The sequence below is a fragment of the Triturus cristatus genome, chromosome 9, assembly GCF_964204655.1.
Source record: "Triturus cristatus chromosome 9, aTriCri1.1, whole genome shotgun sequence".
Classification (NCBI taxonomy): Eukaryota; Metazoa; Chordata; class Amphibia; order Caudata; family Salamandridae; genus Triturus; species Triturus cristatus.
The window spans coordinates 1040406286-1040427844 of NC_140592.1; the positions used below are offsets into that span (position 1 = coordinate 1040406286).

At 45.8% G+C, this 21559-nt stretch overlaps 1 protein-coding gene across 1 annotated transcript in view; it reads right to left on the reverse strand.

The window, feature by feature from the left end:
• Positions 1-21559, reverse strand: part of KNL1 (kinetochore scaffold 1) — a 598022-nt gene that overhangs the window by 380809 nt on the left and 195654 nt on the right. The window lies entirely within an intron of this gene.

Sequence of the window (21559 nt, forward strand, 5' to 3'; positions counted from 1 at the left end):
GTACCTCAACAATAACAGCGTAGATAGCTTCCAAATCTCTCTATTTCATGCACCCTGCCAACAGGCTATCACTAGCCACGCAGCAAATACAAAAAACTCACAAAGAATAACCTTCCTTAGCACCTCAGACTTACTCCTCTAGTGGTGAAATCCTGGGAAGGTCTTAAAACCCACCTCAAAATAAAAAACGTCATACTATACTAGCCTTTATCTCTTCCTTCCCCAGCATCGCCTCGCTGTGATGCTGCCCTTTCTTTATTGTTAAGTAATTATTTCCTGAGCTTTCGCTGTAAATACACCTGCATGTGTGTCTACCTTTATACGTTGGCAATATTCTGGCATTGTATACAAAGCACATTGACCTTGTGCAAGCGTTCGCTCTCTTCATGTTCAAGAGGGTGCGAAAGCAGAGTTATTCCTTGTATTTGAGCACTATAGTGACCACCCTGCTTGTGTGTATGTGATGGTGTTCGATATGTGCATGTGTTTTTTTTTTGTTCTGCCACCTTGTATTGGATTGTCTCCATGACAGTTTGCATCCTGCATGTGTTTGAGAACTATTTTTCACCCTACATACATCTTTATTCAATGTTTGCTGTCATTTTTGGTGCTTGGTATAGGGGGAAAAACGCAACCTGTATCAAACACAGAATTGCAAGCACGGTGCCAAAAGACATCAGCAAGAAAGATCAAAAGGAAGACCATCATATTATTCATTCCTAAATATTTCACAGCACCACAGTGATCAACATCTGGGCTCTTATTTTAAAATTTGTTACGATTCGGGTACTATGTTGCACATGGCGTTCGAAATATGAACCAAGACCTGAATCCACTACACTCGTAAATGAAAAGCAAGGACTAGAGACTTGCTTAACCTCTCTTCTCACTTGTGCCATGCCCATCTGATTCATAAATGTGCGCACAAGTCTATGCACTTCCTGGGGGACGCTAGGTGGCGCGCGACCGAGATGGCCGCACACCAGTGAGGCTCCTTCCTGACCGGGCGAGATAATATACTTAAAATCCATCCTATGCTGCAATTAAGGTCCCCACACCGACCTGTGAGGTGCCGGAGCGGATCCTGAGCTCGGAGCGCTGGCTGAGACAACCCTGACAGCAGGAGAAGGTTTCCATGGCTGGACATCTCCCAGAACCCTAGGGGGAGAGCGGCTGCTGTGGCCAGGAGAGACCGGTGCTGCGTGGGCCCTGTGAGTGGCACCTGCGGGTAGAGCTGGTGTTGCCGCGCTGGACATCCAAGCGCTGTGCGTTCCGCTGACAGCTTCAGCTAGCTAACTCGGTGCGAACGTACCCCCGGTGCGGGAGCAGATTGTGAAGAGACCGTTGTGCATCGGAAGTTCAAGATCGCGGCCTGTGAGTAATTGGCGGGCGGCACGTCTCTGCAGCGTTGGACACCGGGGCGTGAGGCGGGCCCTCCTGCTACGGACTGGCTCCGGCGGTTGGTGCAGGAGCACTTTATGCTGGCTGGGCGCCCCTGATTCGGAGGAATTGGAGCGTTGGCCTGGTTGGGCTCCGCCGCCATTTTGATTGCTGAGAGGTGAGACCTATAGTGCTGTATGCCTGCTCCCCGACGTGGGATTGGAATTTGGCCAGGAGTGCATGGCGAAGATCATTACGGCCCCCGCCCCATTGGATATACAGCACCTGCCAGAGTGAAAGCTGCCCTAAGTCCCCAAAGAGTGCATTGAGCGGCGGCCATTTTGTGCGTGCACAGGGGGTCATTTGATGGTGTGAGCGACTGCTTACGGGACCCTGCACACTACGGCGGACCCCTGTTGCCCTTGGTGAGCTGGATGACACTTTATACAGCACAGGCAGTCTGAAGGGACCTACCGTTACGTGGTGCCAACTGTGCAGGAGCGACGGGCTGCTGTGGGGTACTGCTGGGGCACCCCAGGAGATCGGCTGTGCGAATCTGACGGACTGAGGTTAAAGGTAATCCCCACCCTTTGCTTTGAGGTGCCCGGGGAGCGCCGGGGGCCGATCCAGATTGCTACTATACCTGGAAGGAACCCTCGCGACCTGAATATGGGCCGCACTGACACCAAGCAGTCGAAATTGCCCTTTAAGGCGCGCAAACCGCCCAAGACCACCTCGACTGACCAAGCAGACACTGACAACATGGACACCCATGAGGAAGATTGGAAGACGCTTCTGCTGGGTATAAAACAAAGTCTTACAACAATTGCAGAGAAAATAGACACTATGAATGCCCGCATTGACTCTGTTGTTAACAAACTGGATCATCATGAACAAAGGATCACGGAAGCAGAAACTAGGGTGTCTGACCTGGAAGATGGTGCTACGGCACATAAGGCGCAACTCACAGATGGATCGGCTGCTCAAAATATTCGCAGACAAGAACGAGGACTTGGAAGCCCGTTCCCGAAGGAACAATGTGCGCATCCTGGGTTTGGCGGAGTTGGCCAACACAGGTCGCATGGAAGACTTCATTGAAAAGATGGTTGGGTAACTGTTCGGGCGGGACTCCTTCTCGGCCCATCCCACGGTGGAGCGAGCGCACAGATCCCTGGCAGCCTGTCCGCCCCCAGTGGCGCCGCCTCGCCCGGTGATCCCACGCTTTCTCAATTACCGGGACAGGGATGCGGTGCTACGCCTCACCCAAGAAAAGCGGGTGCACTATGAAAATACCACGCTGTAATTTTTTCCAGATTTTACACAATCAGTACAGGATGTGAGGCGCAAATTCTCTGCCGTGAAGAAGCTACAGGCGCAATCGATTCCTTATGCCATGATGTATCCAGCGAACCTGAAAATCACCCACCAGGAAAGGCAACAATATTTTCAGAATCCTCAACATGTTGAAGACTTCCTTAAGAAGCATCGTAACAGCCCACCATTTGGAGCGAGAACACGATCACGGTCCAGCTCGCAGTCTCCCATGTCAAACCCGGACTGACCTGACCACCTGCTGTAACATGAAAGTGGACACTTGGTGACCGGCCCCCACGGAACTGTCGGATTTTGGTGATTTATTCAGGGTTATTTAGCATTTTTACTGTTCTCGCCCGGACTCTCACCTCCCTCCTGCCACAGCTGCCCGCGTTTATAGCGGAGTAGTGGGTAGGTGCAAAAGTGGAGGAGAATGGGTATGGTGCGTGTCCCTAGTGACTTTCCCACACGGGTGTTCCCTCAAACCTCCTACAAGGAGGAACAGTGCTAGACGGGCTGATGTTTTTTCAGGGTGAGAGGGTACAAATACCCGGCGTGTTGGGGTTGCCGGAGTGGGGGGGGCAACGTAATGTTATTCAACCAGTTGGTCAGTAGGGAGAAGATAGTACTCCAACTCACATGCATTAGCTGTAAGTATGATAGAGGGCACACAAGACATTAACACCTTGAAGGTACTATCATGGAATGTTCAGGGTCTAAAGGAAAAAGAGGCACGTACTTAGCTATCTAGACAGGCACCACATAGCAGTTGCAAAGTTACAGGAAACACATGCGGACACTGTTCCCCCCCCCTTTTGCAGCGAAATGGGCTACATACCGTTACTTTGCGTCCTATTCCAGATACTCTAGAGGTGTGGCCATACTCATTAAACACGGGGTGGGGTCCGTACCAAGTGGGTCGGAGGTGGACAGTAGTGGGAGGTTCTGCCTGGTATGGGGGAGGCTTAACTCCGATGACGTGACTTTTGCAACTTTTTATGGACCTAACTCAGACGATCCACAACCTTTACTCGCACTATGGGACAAAATCCAGACGCTAGGTACTACATATGTAATCTGGGGGGGTACTTCAACACTGTGACACAGCCCCAGTTAGACCGATCTCATGCAACCCCTGTGCATTACACGTACACGCAACGTGTACTCAAAGATGTACTGGGTACCAACTTCCTCCTGGACGCATGGCGGTGTAAGCATCCGACACAGCGAGAAGGCACGCATTACTCGGCGGTACATGCGTCCTGGGCCCGACTGGATTAGCTCCTTGTATCGGTTGGGATGGCGCATTGGCTCTTGGATGTTGGTCATCTAGCGCGAACATACTCTGATCATTCCCCTGTAGTAATGACCATGCAACCCCCGATTCACCATAGCCCGTATCGCAATTGGCGTCTTAATCCCATGCATCTCCACGACACAGCCTTTCGTAAGGAACTAGAGCAAGATATTAAAGATATCTTTGAGCGCAATATGCACTCTGTCTCTAGTCTCACTACTGTCTGGGAAGCATTTAAAGTCACGGCCAGGGGATGGTGCAGGGAGGGGGGGTACTCAAAACACTACGGGGGGACCTTAATAGGTTGGAAGGAGAACTTAAAACGCTGGAAGCAGCGCTCCAGGCGTCTCTGGACGATGGGGAAAGCCGAGCCAAACTGAGGGAAACCATCACAGAATATGAAGAAATTGCGAGCAGAGTGTCATTTGCGTAGGAAACCATACATGGCCAGAGCTTATGGGGAGGGGGACTGCCCTGGGAAAGTATTAGGGCAGCTGACTAGGCCTCCTAAGTTTTCAAATTATGTCACGAAGGTGGTGGATACCCAGGGTATTGTGCATAGAAACCTCTCTGACCAGCTGGAGGTGTTTAGAAGTTACTATAACGCACTTTATACTTCACATAGAGGGGACCCTTTAGATCTGCCGTTATATTTTGAGGACACAGCACTGGCATGGCTAGGAACCACGCAACAAAAACAAATTTAAAATTTGGAATTAGAAGTGGATGAGATTATTGAGGCAATAATGAATATGAAATCAGGGAGAGCCCCGGGGTCTGATGGCTTACCAATAGAATTTTATAAAGCATAAGCGCCAATCTTAGCGCCGATCTTGAAAGGCGTATTTTACGCGACGCTAGAGGAAGGAACACTGCCAAATACTATGCGGGAGGCCCAAATAATCTCGCTGTTAAAACCTGACAAATCCCTGCTATATTGGGAGTGATATCGGCCCTTATCCCTACTGAACTGTGACACTAAAATCCTAGCAAAGGTTTTAGCCATCCGCATCAGTCTCCTAATGGAGCGCCTGGAGCTCCCAGACCAGGCGGGCTTCGTTCCAAATCGTGCCACGGCTCACAACCTTCGTACGTTATTTGCAATCCTACAGGACATAGATCCCAAATGCTCGGCGATGGCGGTCTTCCTTGACGCCACCAAAGCATTTGATTCGGTGGAGTGGGATTATCTGATAGGCACCCTGTAATACATGAGGATGCCGTTCTCCCTCCTGAACCGGATTAAACTGCTGTACACACAGCCGTTGGCGACGGTACTACTGAATGGCGCCCGTTCCACTCCCTTTACCGTTTCTAGAGGCACGAGACAGGGGTGCCCGCTTTCCCCAATCTTACTTGCTTTAGCCATCGAAACCTTGGCAGCGAAACTTCGACAACATCACAAGGAGCGGTCTTTGGTCTACCCTGCCAGGCAATTGCTAATCTCATTATATGCGGACAATATGACCTTATATATCAAAAAACCTACTGAGAATCTTAACCCAGTGTTGCGGGAAATAACCAAATTTGGCGCCATATCGTGAATCCAAATAAATTGGGCTAAGTCTGCAGTGTTCCCCCTCACGGCCAATACCCAACAGCACCCGTTGGACTACCCCTTAGTTTGGGAGAATGAGGAGTTAAAATATCTGGGGGTGCAGATAACTAGGGACAGATACATTGATGCACGCCAACTATGGGGTGGCTCTAGATGGGGCAGCTGATAAGATTGCCAAGTGGATCCGACTCCCACTGTCAATGACATGGAGGATTTCCCTTATTAAGATGGTCCTCCTCCCTAAGCTTTTGTATCTTTGTCAACATCCCCTATCATCCTGGACGAAATTTTTTTAATACACTAAATTCACAACTTACACGACTTATATGGGGCGGGAAGCGGGTGCGCCTTAGCTTAGCCACACTGATGTTACCGCATCAGCAAGGAGGGTACGATGTTCCCAACTTTAAATACTATTACTATTGCGCACAGGCACATTTCGCAGTTTACTGGCTCCATCTGCCTCCCTTCATGCCGCATCTGGCAGTGGAAGATGACTATATGTCTCCGACGCCCCCATCAAGGTTACCTCTTCACCAGGGTGACGGGGCGAGACCCCTCCACAGTGGATTGTACGCTTGCTACGTGGGGCCATACAGCGCGTAGGCTCGGAGCCTCTATGATGTATTTCCCCAAAATACATCTGCTGCGTAACCCCTTATTACAAATCACCTATGAAGGGCTCTGCCGCAAATTACTGAATAGTCTGCACTACACCACTTGGGGAGATCTCTATGTAGGGGGACAATTTCGATCTCAGACACAATTTTTTGATGGTCATGAACCCACTACCATGGACAATTTCATGTATACTAGACTTAGACAAAGTGTGAAGGCGGTTACCCCAGCGTTTCCGGATGAGCCCGAAACGCTCGCTCCCCTCCATGACTTGTTACAGGCGGAAACCCCACGGCACGTTGTGTCAACACTGTATAAACACATCCGAAAAGGGCCTCCTTCCCGACTTCCAAAGGCCAGACGGGAATAGGACAGTGACCTGGATGCACCACGAACAGACGAGCAATGGGAGTTAAGTTGCAGGCAGACAGAAGAGGTTACTAGTAACAGTAGGCTTCGCCCTATACACTTTAAATTTCTGCATAGATTATATCATACCCCTATCAAACTACATAAATTACTACTGAGGGACCTCAATAATTGCGCACGATGTGGGCAGCAGTGTGCGGACTTTATACATTTAGCATGGAGCTGCTCTCAAGTGGCCACGTATTGGGTACAGGTCTTTGAAGGGCTGTCTACTATGATCAGCATACAAATGGTCCCGGGCCGCTCATGGCTCTATTGGGCCTTATTCAGGGCATAAAAACAGTACATAAGAAATACTTAGCTATGGCATTGTTTTTGGCGAAAAGGCAGTTAGCTTGTAAGTGGGGACAGGGCCGATCCCCAAAATTCAAGGCTTGGATAAATGAGATGACTACGTGGCAAGATCACATACACTATTACGCCGAACTGTTACACGCAAACTCTCGACCGAAAAATATATGGGGGCCACTGACTGCCTATCTTCGGGAAACTGTGGCATTTCAAGGAGCAGTCTCGGTAGGAGAGGAGGAGGGTTCCGTAAAGGAGGGTGATGCTGGTACCCAATTGGAAATCCCCCAAATACGTCTTTGGTGTGCTGTACATGACTATTGAGGTTTGCAGGGGGCACGGGGGGCTGGTCAGGTATCTGCCACAGCCGTGGGAAATCAAGACCATCTGACCGACGTCAATTGTAAAGAAGAGATCTGCATTTTGACTCCTGATGACCCGTATTTAATGGACCGTGTTGCTCTTAATGTACTGTATTTCTGTGTAACCCTATGACCGGTGGGTGGTCTGTTACACAAGCTGGGTTGGGGGAGGGGGGGGGGGGCTGGGTGTTGATTATATGTAGTGAATCTGCTCAGGAAGTTGTAAGTTACTGACGTAATATTTCAGCAATATCATTGTTGATTGTTATTACACTGATTTACTGTGCAGATTACCAATAAAGGTTTTTGAAAAGAAAAAAAAAAAAAAAGAGTAAATATACTGGCTAGTAGAGGGCATGTGATTCTGAACACTGCAATAAGTTTTGGTTTTTACATATCAGTTATTCACATAAAGTGTTTGGAAAATAAAGGTGATATAAAAAAATAAAAGTCTATGCATTTCCTAGTTTCAGACTGAATAAAACAGTGTGCTTCATCATTATGGACAAGTTCAGCCCGTCACAGAGCACACAATACTCCACAAGAAACACTTGGTTCTTCAATAAAAATCATACAGACATACACCATGTTATCTTTTTAAACAGAGAAAGCTGTAAATGGGTCCTATTCTAGAGCCAGGTAAGTACATTTCTACCCATACCTCATTGCCTGTGGTGACACCTCCACTTTCACAGATTCTAAAGATCATCATAAGCAAACAGGCAACCACACAGAAATCGGACCACTCACTGGGAAGCCCAGCAGGGATACCAATGTAGGGAAGGATTAGTTACTTACCTGCAATCCTAGTTCTCTTCCAGGGGTATCCTCATCAAAGTCATAAGCACTATAATATTTCCGCCTTTGCGCGGGACCCCGGAAACACAATCATATATGTGATAAACATATATGCATCTCTATTAAATATATATATATCAAATGCAGCCTTTCATTAGTAGAGCTGAATAATGCTGCAAGGACTCCCCTGTATATAATCAATAATATAACCAATATAAATAATATATCATCAAAAAACAGGGAAGAAACAAAAGCAAATCATGTTTGAACACTGTTTTAATGCTTTGCATTAGCACAAACACCTCAGATAGGACTGAAAGCATTGTCAGCTCACAGGCTGCATTGCAGAACACCACAGGCTAGAAAGCTAACTCATAGCAACATAGGAAAAACTGGCACCGTGCTTTTAAGGCAGCCATGAGCCCTAGCTTCCCATCATGCCTTTGGGGTGACAGGTCAGTTGTTCTTTGCGGTGACACAAAGCCATAACAAAAAGAGTTGACAATTCCTTTAAAAAATAAGGATCCTTTGCCCGGGGAGGCGGGAGGGTTGCTTATGACTAATGAGGCTACCCCTGGAAGAGAACTAGGATTACAGGTAAGTAACTAATCCTTCTCTTCCAGGGGATCCTCATCAATAGTCATAAGCACTAGAATAGAATAGCGAGCCTCACCTCATCCGCTGCGGGCAAAGGAAAAATAATAATTAGCAATCAAGCTCAGACAACTAACCTTGACAATTCAGACATTTCTCTTATCTGAGGAAGCCTGGCCTATTTGAGTATCCGCCCTGGAGTCGGGTTCAAGACAATAATGCCTTGTGAACGTATGCACAGATCTCCAGGTTGCTGCCTTGCAAATTTCTGCCATCGGAACATCATGCAAGAAAGCTACTGTAGCTGCTTTTCCCCTAGTGGAGTGTGCTTTAGGCGACAACAATAGGGGCTTATTTGCCAGCTGGTAGGCCAATTTTATACAAGACCATATCCATCTGGAAATGGATCTCTTGGTAGCTGGAAAACCTGTCCTCATGGAAACATAATTTAAAAACAATTGGTCTGATTACCTTAGTTCCCTCTAGGTAGAATTTAAGCACTCTCTTTAGGTCTAAGGAATGGAGTGACCTTTCCGCAGGAGTTGCGGGATTGAGAATATAGGACGGCAAAGAAATTGTCTGATTAATATGAAACTCAGATACAACTTTCGGCAGAAAAGCAGGGTGAGTCCTTAATACTACTCTGTTGTGGTGAAAGATAGTATATGGCTCTTTAGAAGAAAATGCTTGGATCTCGCTTACTCTTCGCGCTGAGGTAATCGTGACTAAGAAAGCGGTCTTCCATGTCAAATGCTGCAGTGTGGCTTTATGGATGGGCTCAAAAGGAGGACCAATCAACTTAGAGAGGACCAGATTCAACTCCCAAGGAGGAGAAGGAGGCCGAACAGGGGGATACACTTTCTTCAACCCCTGTAGGAAATCCTTGACCACCTGCAGTTGAAAAAAGGAAGGCTGGCTTTGAGACTTTCTATAGGCCGTAATAGCCGCTAAATGCACTCTGATCGATGAATACTTCAACCCTGAATTAGCCAAGTACAGAAAGTAAGGAAGAATAACCTCCTCCTGACCTGTGGTTGGATTAAAGTTATTACGAGAGCACCACAGGTAGAACCGCTTCCACTTAAAGGAATACGAAGCCCTTGTGGAAGGTCTCTTTGCTTCGTTTAGTATATGCATACAGTCCTGCGGCAAGTTCAAATGTCCATATTGCAGGACCTCAGGTGCCATGCTGCCAAGTTCAGTGAGGGAAGGTTGGGATGTAGGATCTTCCCGTCCATCTTGATCAGCAAATCCAAACTGCAAGGAAGCCTCTTGTGGGGGTGTACCGACAGCTGTAACAGGTCCGGGTACCACCGTTGTCTAGGCCAGTCCGGGGCAATCAGGATCATTGACATGTTGGACCGGATGAGCTTGGACACCACCTACGGAATCAGAGGCAGGGGAGGAAAGGCGTATGCAAATATTCCGGACCAATCCATCAAAAGAGCATTCCCCTTCGTCCCTGGATGGTGGAACCTGGAGGCGAAGGCGTGGCATTTTTTGTTTAGATAGTCTGCGAACAGATCTATGGAAGGCTGAAAATTTCTGCCACTACTTCGTCGTTTAGCACCCGGTCTGGCTGATCTTCGAAGTGCCGGCTGAGTGCGTCCACTCGCACATTTCGCTCTCCTGGAAGGTGCACCGCTGTGACGGAGAGGCCTCGGGCTAGAAGCCAATGCCATATCTTTTGAGCTCCCAGGGAGAGAGGACGAGAACGCGTACCCCCTGTTTGTTGAGGTAATACATGGTGGTCGTGTTGTCTGTTTGGATGAGGACTGAATTGGACATGATCGAAGGCCGAAAAGCTTTCAGGGCTAGATGGACTGCCCGCAGCTCTAACATGTTTATGTGGTAGGATTGCTCCTTGACGGACCACCACCCCTGCATTTGTAGGCAATCCATGTGCGCCCCCCATCCTTGAAGCGATGCATCCGTTTACCAAGGACTGGGTGGGAACAGGTTGATAGAAGGGGACTCCCAGTAGGAGGTTCCGTGGACGAGTCCACCACAGAACAGACGCTTTTGCTGCTTGTGAAAGTACAATCCGGTCTTCCCAGAAACCGGTTGCCTGGTCCCACTTGTCCTCCAGATCCTGCTGCAGAGGTCTCATCCACATCCTGGCGTTGGGGATGAGGAATATGCAAGATGCCAATAGGGACACTACTTGCCGAACCGTCGGGCAATTGGTCTGGAGAAGAACTTCGCACTTCTGCCAAATTGATAAAAGTCTCTGCTCCGAAGGAAACGCTTTTCCTAGGTTTGTATCTAGGAGGGAGCCTAGGTAATGGATCACCTGTGTAGGCTGGTGAACTGACTTTTCCATATTCACATGCAGGCCTAGCCTGCAGAGTAGAGTTAGGCACACTTGGAAGTCGATCTTTACTTGCTGAGGAGATGGCCCTTTCAAGAGTTAATCGTCCAAGTATGGATATACAAACAGTCCTCTTCTGTGTAGAGCCGACGCTACCACCGCCATGCACTTGGTAAAGACTCGTGGGGCAGAGTCCCTAAACTGGTAGTGACTGTTGCCGACCACGAATCGCAGGAATTTGCGATGACGGGGAGTTACAGAAATGTGGAAATACGCATCCTGGAGATCCATTGAAGACATCCAGTCTCCCGCTTGCAGATGTGGACATATTTGATGAAGCGCCAGCATGCAAAATTTTTCTTTCAAGATTAGCTTGTTCAGCGACCGCAGGTCCAGGATTGGTCTGAACTTGTGCTCCTGATCTCTTTTTGGCACAAGGAAGTACCTGGAGTACACTCCCTTTCCTCGCTGCGAGATGGGAACCTTCTCTATGGCCTTTTTTTGTAGCAGCGCCACCACTTCCTGCCGTAGTAATTTTAGCTGGTGAGGACGAGATCTTTTCGGAGGAATGTCCTTTGGAGACACACAGAAACGTAGTGTGTATCCATTGCGCAGTATACTGAGCACCCAACGATCCTTTGTCATGTTGCACCACTCTCTCAGATGTTGTGAAATACTTCCTCCCACTGGAGTGGGCAACGGCGTCAGAGGAAGCTCTGGCTCATTGTTTTCCTGTTGGTCGAGTGGTGGAGGAAGATTGTGGTTGGTTACCCCCTCTACTCCCCACTCTGGTGGACTTTCGACCCTGAAATTGCGATCGCCCTTGGTTCTTGCTTTGGGACCACTGAGGGGTTTGAACCCTCTGTTGGTATACCTTGTGCTGGCTGGGCCTGTACCTTCGTCGGAACTCCTTTTTCTTTTCTAGTCCCACCGCCTTCAAAGTGTCCAACTCGGCTTTCATTCGAGCTATCTCTTCATCTGTGTGGGAGCCAAACAATGAAGAACCCGAAAAAGGTAGGTTAAGGATCCTCTGCTGAGCATCCGGTTTAAGAGCTGTAAGCCTTAGCCAGGCAGACCTTCTTGCGCAAATTCCATGCGCATACAAATGCGCCGATAGTGTGGCACCATCCGCTGCAGTGCTAATCACTTGATTAGCTACCAAGGAACCCTCCGTAATAATTTCTTCAAAGTCTTTCTGATCCTGCTTTGGTAACTTCTCTTTGAACCAATCCAAAGAGTCCCATAAGGATCGGTCGTACCAACTTAATTAGGCTGCTGCACTGGAGACTTTGAGTGAAGAAGCTGCCGAGCCACAAACCTTTCGCCCCCAAGAATCCTGGGACTTACTCTCCTTGTCCGGAGGGACCAACGCATGAGCAGAGACTGCGTGCGTCTTACGTGCCGCTGCGACTATGATGGAATCCGCAGGGGGATCCGTTTTCAAGAACACCGGGTCTACATCAGCAGGCTTGTACTTTTTCTGAATTCTGGCCGGTGTAGCTTTAATCGTTGAGGGGGGCAGAAAAATGTCCATTACTGGTTCCAGAAGTCCAGGAACCAGAGGCAGCAATGGACACGAAGCAGATCTTTGGTGCAGCGTCTCGAAGATCACTGTTGTTGCGACCTGGCGGGTGGACATAGCGATGTTCAGCTTCTGAGCCCCTCTCTGCAGCACATCATGATAGGTGTTAATGTCATCTATCGGGGGCACTCTAGACTGAGGGCTGTCCGATAGAGTAGGCGAATAATCCCTCTTAGAAGAGTGGGCGGAGGAAGATGACCATGAGGGAGACCTCCTTCTGTGTTGATGTGACGTAGAAGGCCTGCGTTCCTTAGATCTTCCTGCGCGGTGGTGGCGTACCTACGAAGGCGATCTATCCACCTCCTGTACTAACCTTTGGAGAGGGGATCTGTAGACAGGGCTTGTGTATTCCTCCTCCCTTCTCGATGCTCCCGCCGGAGTCTTACTCCGGTGATGTACTGGTAAAAGCCATCTTGGAGACAGATGTATATAAGGAGAGGGCCTCAGATGCGACAGGAATCTGTCGCGATCTCCTCTGATGTTCTGGAGACGCAGATGGAGAATGCGGACGTCTCGAGGAGTGAGATGAAGAGTGTCTCGATGCTGATTCCGTCACTAAGACTACTGAACCTTCATCAGATCTATGCGATGGTGGTCTCGACATCTAGCGTATATCATGCTGCGACGGAGCCCTCCTCGACGTCGATCGAGATCTTCTTCTAGCCGTCGAGGCTTTACCAGGTTCTGGGAGCGGTCTCGACATGGACTGTAGTTTCTTCGGCGTCAAATGTGTCAACGGCGAATGGCGCCTTGACGGTAGAATACTTCCTCGTCTCGACGTCGAGCGATGTGGACTCCGATCGTCGGTAGGATGACGACGGCGGAGGGCTGCTTGCTTTCAACGCCGAGCGATGTTGAAAAGACGTCGGCGGAGGGCTTCTGGTCTTCGACGTCGAACATCGCCGGGATGACGGCGGAGGACTTGTCGTTCGACGCCGATCGCTGCCTGGTCTGCGACGGCAGAGAATTCACTCCCCTCGACGTCGAACGTAGTCTATGTGACGGCGACGGAGGATTATCAGCTCTCGACGTCAAACGCCGACGGAGGTCTGCTGGCTCTCGACGCCAATCGTCGCTGGGTTGACGACGGCGCAGGGCTTTGGCTCTTCGAAGCCAATCCGACACCTTGATGCGGGCGGTGGACTGTAACTCCTCGACGCCGATCGTCGCCGGGTTAACGACGGCGGAGGTTGTCGTATTCTCGACATCGATGACGTACCTTCATACCTGCGTTCTCTCGACGGCGAGCCCACCGTCAAGAGTCTTTTCTTCGATGTATGCCCATCCGGTGGCTGTTTTCTCAGCGCCGAGCCCGACGCGGAGGGTCTAGAAGAGGATCTGGGCTTCTTGGAGCCTTTTCTTACCGGAGACCTGCCTCTGGAAGCCTTTTCTGCCAATCCATAAAGACATATCCTCTTTCTGCCCTTTAAAGTTCTTTTAGAGAGAGACTGGCAATGAGGGCAAGCCTTGGGGACATGATCTTTAGGCAGGCAAAGAATACAGACCGAGTGAGAGTCTGACCTGGCCTTTTTCCCACAAGAAGAGCAGGGATCAAAAAGGGATGGCATTTTGAGAGGTAAAAAATGCCAAAATTAGTCAGAAAAAGCAAACACCTTACTTGACTGGATGAAAGACGTTGAAGTAAGATACAAATTCTGAAAAAAGTAGATAATTTCTGAATAAAACCAGAAATGAGTGGAGCTGTGTAACCAGGGTCCTGACTGAAGGAGTTGGAAAGAACAACTGACCTAACTGTCACCCCTGAGGCATGATGGGAAGCTAGAGGTCATGGCTGCCTTTAAGGCACAGCGCCGTTTTTTCTATGTTGCCATGAGTTGGCTTTCTAGCCTTTCTAGGCTGTGGTTTTCTGCAATGCAGCCTGTGAGCTGGCAATGCTTTCAGTCCTATCTGAGGTGTTTGTGCTAATGCAAAGCATTAAAACAGTGTTCAAACATGATTTGCTTTTGTTTCTTCCCTGTTTTTTGACGATATATTATTTATAGTGGTTATATTATTGATTATATACAGGGGAGTCCTTAATATTGGTTATATTATTGATTATATACAGGGGAGTCCTTACAGCATTATTCAACTCTACTTATGAAACGCTGCATTTGCTAGCTATATATATATATATATATATATATATATATATATATATATATATATATACACATATATATACACATACATACATACATATATATATACACATATATGATTGTGTTTCCGGGGTCCAGCGCAGAGGCGGGAATATCCTAGTGCTTATGACTTTGATGAGGATCCCCTGGAAGAGAAGCCAACTTAACAGGCAATTTGTTCTTCAACGGTCTTAGATCTTTCATATGTATACATTTCAATAGAACTCATAAGTCCTGAAGGCAAGTGAAGAGTTGTGCCATCGAACAAGTTCTTCAGCACGGCTTGTTTCACTGCAGCATTAATCCTCACATTAGCATCCACAATATTTAACAAACAGTATTAGACAATATTGTTGCATTTTAACCAGTATTTAGATATCTGGATGAAAGGACTAATCCAGATTTAGTAGTGTTGACCTAGTTTACATCCTTGCAGAAAAGATTATCTTCACTGAGCTGAAAGTCCAGCAACTTGTACTGCACTTCTGGTGGAATCCAGTGCACCTTAACCATGTCTGACAACAGAGAATGTGGCTACAAGAGATCAGGCAGAAACCAGAGACTGCTACAGCGCTTGCCTTACACTAGGAAGGTTCCCACGTTCTCCTGTTGGCCACCCAGAAGCAACAGTATACTCTTGGCTGTTGTCTAACTACTCCCTGTTGTACACTGTGAGGAACACTGCAGCATTAGCTGCACAAATGGTGAAGGACACCTTCTGAGAGAACTTCCTCCCACTGCTCCCAAAGTACCTTCTCCAGAGAAACAGACAGGGATGACATGTGGTTAAGTCAACACCTGTAGGAAGCTGCAGCCCCTTTGAAGTCGAGCTCTACCAAATATTACATAGAAATTAAATCAAAGTTCAGGGCCCTATTCTTCTTGCCTGCTTTGCCGGAGTCTTGAAGAGCTGCTCGTCTTATTCTATGACTGGTCCAAAAGTGGTTTAATGATTAATGACTTTTCAGAATCCTGATCAACAGCAAAGGTTAAACTGGTTTCCTCTGCTTCAAATTAAATTTCCATACCAAATTCAGAGCACATCGGGGCCATGTAGGAGACAGAGTCCACAGAAAGCCTGTGGTGAATGAAGAGACATCCTTTGGAGACCTGCACTCATCCCACAGGCCAGGGTCTGCCTGTTGGCATTGACTTTCCTCCTTGTTATCTGGAGTAGCCCTCATGATATGGATTGTTGGGTTTCTGAGGAACTGCACTGTGGGACTGTGGACAAAGGCTAGATCAATAGCTTGATTCTACATTATTGTGGAACACCTTTCTTGTTCTACGGGGATCATCTTAAGGGTTGTAATGTACTCCTCAGATATCCTCAGAGGGATGAATGGGCTGATCTGTCCCCATGCAATGGACAGCTCTCATTGGAGCACTCTTTCTCGTTCTCTTTCTGCATCTCAGCCTCCTGTTGATGGAGGTGGCATCCTTTCCCACTCTCTGCAAACTGGCTTTCTCAGCCTGAATTTGGACAGACAACCAACAAGGTAGCCTTTTCATGGCAAGACACCAAGCAAGTCAAAGTCAAGGTTCTTGATGCTGAGAAAGGCACGGTCATGGCAAAATGTGCCAACATCATAGTCCATATCAAAAGACACTGCTCAGAGATGTTAGCCAACTTGGATGTCCATGGCTCTAAAAGTTTAAGCGTAGCAAAGAGGCAGCACGACATTGGATAAAACGGGAGGACTTCTGAAGACAGTAGTATTCTAAAGAAAAGCCAGCAGAAGTTGGGGTGGGCGAGGCTCTAGGGAGACTCCTATGCTTGGAAATTACAGTATCCCTCCGATTGGAACTCTGGATCTATGCTGTTCTCAGGCGGAGTAGTCCCTGGAAGCCATTTTTAGCTTGTTTCTGCTTCAATTCAATGTACACATGGAGGAATAGGATGGCAGTAGAAGGAAAAAAAACAAAGATATAAATAATTCACTGATTTAGCCTAGCACATCTTAATAGAACAGAATAAATTAATCTGTTGAATCCATACTGTCTTTGCTGCTTGGGTACCATTTAAGACTTAATGTCAACAAGCCAAAACAACACAAACCTTGGCTATCATGAAAATCTGAACAGAAACCTTGTTGGATTTAAGGAAGCATATTCCCTTGCCAGCAAGCCATATTCAAGTAGTACACCTAATTGTGATGTACTAAACATTATTTCTAGCGTAAAACATGATTCAATGACAACAGGATCACAGGAGTCAAACAGGAGGTGAGAAGTAAGGGTGATAAGGAAAAGATGGGAAGTTCCTCTTTTCCATTCCTTTCAACACAATACGTTCCGCATTGCTCCATAAAATTATATATATATATATATATATATATATTACCTACTGGCGGTCGCCAGTAGGTAGTTATAGTTAGGACCACGTTTCCATAGGAAATCCGCAACATTCTATTTTGAATAACTTTGGCGCCGGTTGACGAATCCTCGCGAATTTTTCAAAATAGGTGGGGCGCTACGCTCCGCTCCTACCCTGAAAGTCTCGGGGGGATTCGTCAAGCGGGGGCTGAGATAAAAGGGGGGGTCCCAAAACGCGTTTTTCCCATGCATTTTTCCATAGGACCTTTAGACACAGCTACAGCCCGAACGGCTGAACAGAATTACTTGAAATTTGGCAGAGAGGTAGTCCTCAGGTCAAGGAAGTGCCTTTTGTAGGTTTGGTGTAAATCTGTTCAGTAGATTCTGAGAAAATAGCCTTTAAATCAATATATATATCTGAGCCAGCTTACGGTGCGCTTACGGTGCGCTTACGGTACGCTTACCGTACGCGTACGGTGGCGTGCGCGAGCGCAATTCTGATTGGCCCTTAGATCTTAGTAAACATTCGAATCGGTCGAAACCAGGAAGCGGCGGCCGCCATTTTCTCTCTCGCACTCTGAGGGGGGAGCTGATAAACAAATGCCAAAAACATATAAAGGGGCTGTTTAGACAGCGCCCATGCACATAACCATGTTAGTTGAGTCTTCAAAGATCCCCCAAGGCAAAAACCGGTAATTTTTTATTTTTCGAAAATTTCGCCGATTACGCTTACCGTACGCGTACGGTAAAAAATTATTTAAAAAAAAAAAAACCACTCTCTCCACCCCGTGTGCAAATGGTTGCCGAAGTCCACCATTTGCGCATAGCATATAAGAGCACAGCATTTCCCCAAAAAATTTCAACAGATTACCTATCACAAGGAAGCGCATAATATGTCCTCCATGTGCGCACGGTGCGCGAAGCGCATCGTGCGTACATGGCCCATCTAGCGTAACGTGGGCACGCGGTGCGCGTAGCGCACCGCGTGCCCACACGGCACTAACTGCGTAAAGTGGGCGCGCGGTGCGCAAAGCGCACCGCGTGCTCACTGTGCGCGCACGGTGCGCGCACGGAACGAACTGCGTTAAGTGGGCGCGCACGCCACGAATGGCGTAAAGTAACTTAGCATTTAAAAAACCTTGCAAATTCACTGAAAAAACCATAGGTTTCACACATGCTATAGTTAGCGGAAATTTTACTGATAAAAAACCAATGAAATTCCCCCGTTATAGTTAGTGCAGGAAACTATAACTCACGCGACCGCAATCTTCTGCTGATGACATATGTGTCTTTATGAAAAAAAAATATTTGTAATATATGTATAGCTAAAAATTTATGGAAGAAGACATGGGCAAATAAGTGTCTAAATACAGTATTAGCATCAGCAGAGGATTGCGGTCGCGTGAGTTATAGTTTCCTGCACTAACTATAACGGGGGAATTTCATTGGTTTTTTTATCAGTAAAATTTCCGCTAACTATAACATGTGTGAAACCTATGGTTTTTTCAGTGAATTTGCAAGGTTTTTTAAATGCTAATTCCTAACTATAACGTGTGTGAAACCTATGGTTTTTTCAGTGAATATATATATATATATATATATATATATATATATATATATATATATATATATATATATATATATATATATATATATATATATATATATATATATATCAGAGTATTAATTTATAGCACTATAATAAAAAACAGTGTAAAACAGGTAAAATAACTAGCAGCAGTTTGAGTTTCAAATGTTGCCTGAATAATGTAGATAAAAGAAAGGAAGCATATATTAAGAAATCCCTCAATAAATGTCAGCTAATCGTCCTTCATCTCCAAGAAATTAATATATTGCTTGCTGAATAATCCTGCATTGTCTAGCCATTGAGTTTTTTTAATTCGAAATATATGAGCTTATTAATAGGAACTAATTGCAATTGAAAAGAGAAAAATTGTGATGCATGAAACTGTTTTAATGGCCTAATGCTGACCAGGTACTGACTCAATCTTTGTAAACATGGCTGCTGACTTTATAATATTCATTGCATATTTTTATTCCTCATTGACACCACACACAGAAAACTGTGCACTGTTTATTTTGAACTTGTTTTCGAATAAGCCTCTGGAGGAAGCCTTTGCTACTTTCCAAGACTTTTCCCGCTTGTACATTGTACTGCATTCATATAGGACTCTTTTCTCTTGTTTATGTATGGTTTACTAGGGAGGTTGTCTGATTCTTTATTGATTTACTGTCCTTTTATGACTGACTGTTTTTCAGATTTTGTTTAATGCTGTATTTTACTCAAACTCATTCTTCTTGGCAATTGATTTCTATGTCCTTAGACTGCTGCATTTACATTTTTCTGAATTGCACTTTAATATTTTAATAAACAGTCATCGCTTTCTAAATTACCTGATCTCAAACTGACTTTGAGTCGTTTATTATTGACTGTAATTTGAAGAGCTGTTTTGAATCTTGTCTTTAGAAACATTTTGCCGAATCTATTTTTGAGGACAAAGCCGTCTCCGACCGCACAACTGGATGCAATGACCGTTTTGACTATCATGCAGATTTTGCTAAGAGGTTGCACCCACATTTTCTTCCCATATTCTCAATGCTTTCAATACACATTTATCTCCTTCAAAAAGAAGTCACGGAGCAATTGCAATAAAACTGTTTATACAATGGGAAAAAGAAGAGCAAATTAATTTCATTTTCAGCACATTTGTCTCCACATGGGCAGTAAGGAGTACCACCTTTCCTTTAATTAGCAATAAAGAATCTGGTAAACAACCTAGAAAATGAGGCCATTGATCAATGTACAATGCTCTTCCTGAAATTAACTTTTACATAGCACATCTTCGGCCTAACATGTAGCCAAGACTCAATTCAAGTTCACAAAGCTTAATCTGATTGCCGAAGTAAAACCTTACAATTTGCCTATCTTGAGATCTTATGTGCGACTAAAAAGGCAACCACAGAAAATGTTCATAACCTCAGGATGACAGAGCCCTTCTTGATTTATATTGACTGCAGGACTGTAATGAATTCTCATGCAAATGTTTACAGGTTTTAATGCTACACAACCTCAGAAATCACCTGCCTTTTAAGTTTTATCGCACTCTGTACTATAATGTGGCTTGAACACATTTTCCATTTTACTTACTAAAACATACCACTGTGCATTCCTCTGCTACTGAAATTTCTGGGTTGAACCACACCAAAGATGCCACATAAACTACTTAACAGCATGGAATACTTGGTCTTACTCAAGTGTGGATCTACTCACCTTCACCAACACACAATGGTTATTTACCAAAAAAGGTTGTTTAGTTTTAGTTGATTTTATCACATCTACCTTGTGGCCCAAACAAAGGCAATATACATCCTCATAAAAGAAAGATCAATTCCAATTTGGCCCAATTCATATTTGAATTGGAATTCTTTCTGCTGTCAACAAGAGACTAAGCTTTTTTTCATCTAGGATTCGGAGCAGGATAAAGATATGGCCCGATCTAGGAAAGACTGATTGCAGACCTGCTGATCTCCCTGGATTAGTCTGGTACTACACCACAAAAATTTAAAGCAAGTCACCAGGAAACATCCTTAGACACACAAACACAAACGTCATAAGGCAGTTTCTCAACGCCAAAATGCATTTTTATGAAAATTATTTTGGAAGACAGTATTTCTAATATGGAAATACTCAGAGCCTAATCTTCCTTCAGCAGAACATCTGAATATTACACAACTCATCTACAGAGCTATGTAAAATGTTAGTTATTTTATTAATCTCTTGTCTGTCCTAGTGACCTGCATGTATACATCACTAAAAAGTGTATCCAGTACACCCCAATGACTTATGTATTTTTATTATTTCTAAAGCTGTGCAATGGTCCATGGGTTCTCTCCCAGATCAGAAGGAATAGCCTATGAGTATAGGGAAACCATGACTACTACATGACAAATTACTGCTACTGATGAGAAAAAAATTGTAGATTATGGTCGGAGATGGGCAAACCCTTCAGCAAGAGGCACTGGCAGGTAGGCAACCAAGCACAGCCTTGGTCTACAAGGCGTGCATTTTGGGCTCCATGCTGCGCCTGCCATGAGGCCCATACCACGAAGGATCGTTCTTATTTTTTAACCTATTTTAGTACAAACTTTTTTTATGCTTTTACCAATTAATTGTATAACGGTTTTTATCATGTAGCTTTCGACAACTGTATCTCCTATTAAGGGAGCAACTGTGTACTTTTATGGACTGCTTCCATTTATCACTTTGATTATGTTATACTATATGTTATCCTGTATTTTCTTTATAAATGATTTTCACAGCTTTTATTACACCAGTTGTCGAAATAAAGCATAAACAACAACAATATTTATCCACAGCGTACATAGTATATTCACGATTCCACAGGACTCTGTACCATCACTTTAGCAGCTCTACAAATATCAGAGCATAGACCTTTGCTACACTAGTAAATGACTACACCTGGCGTTTTTCATGGATGGGTGCTACCAGGGTTCACACCCACTTTGTCATGACCCAGAGTTTTAACTAT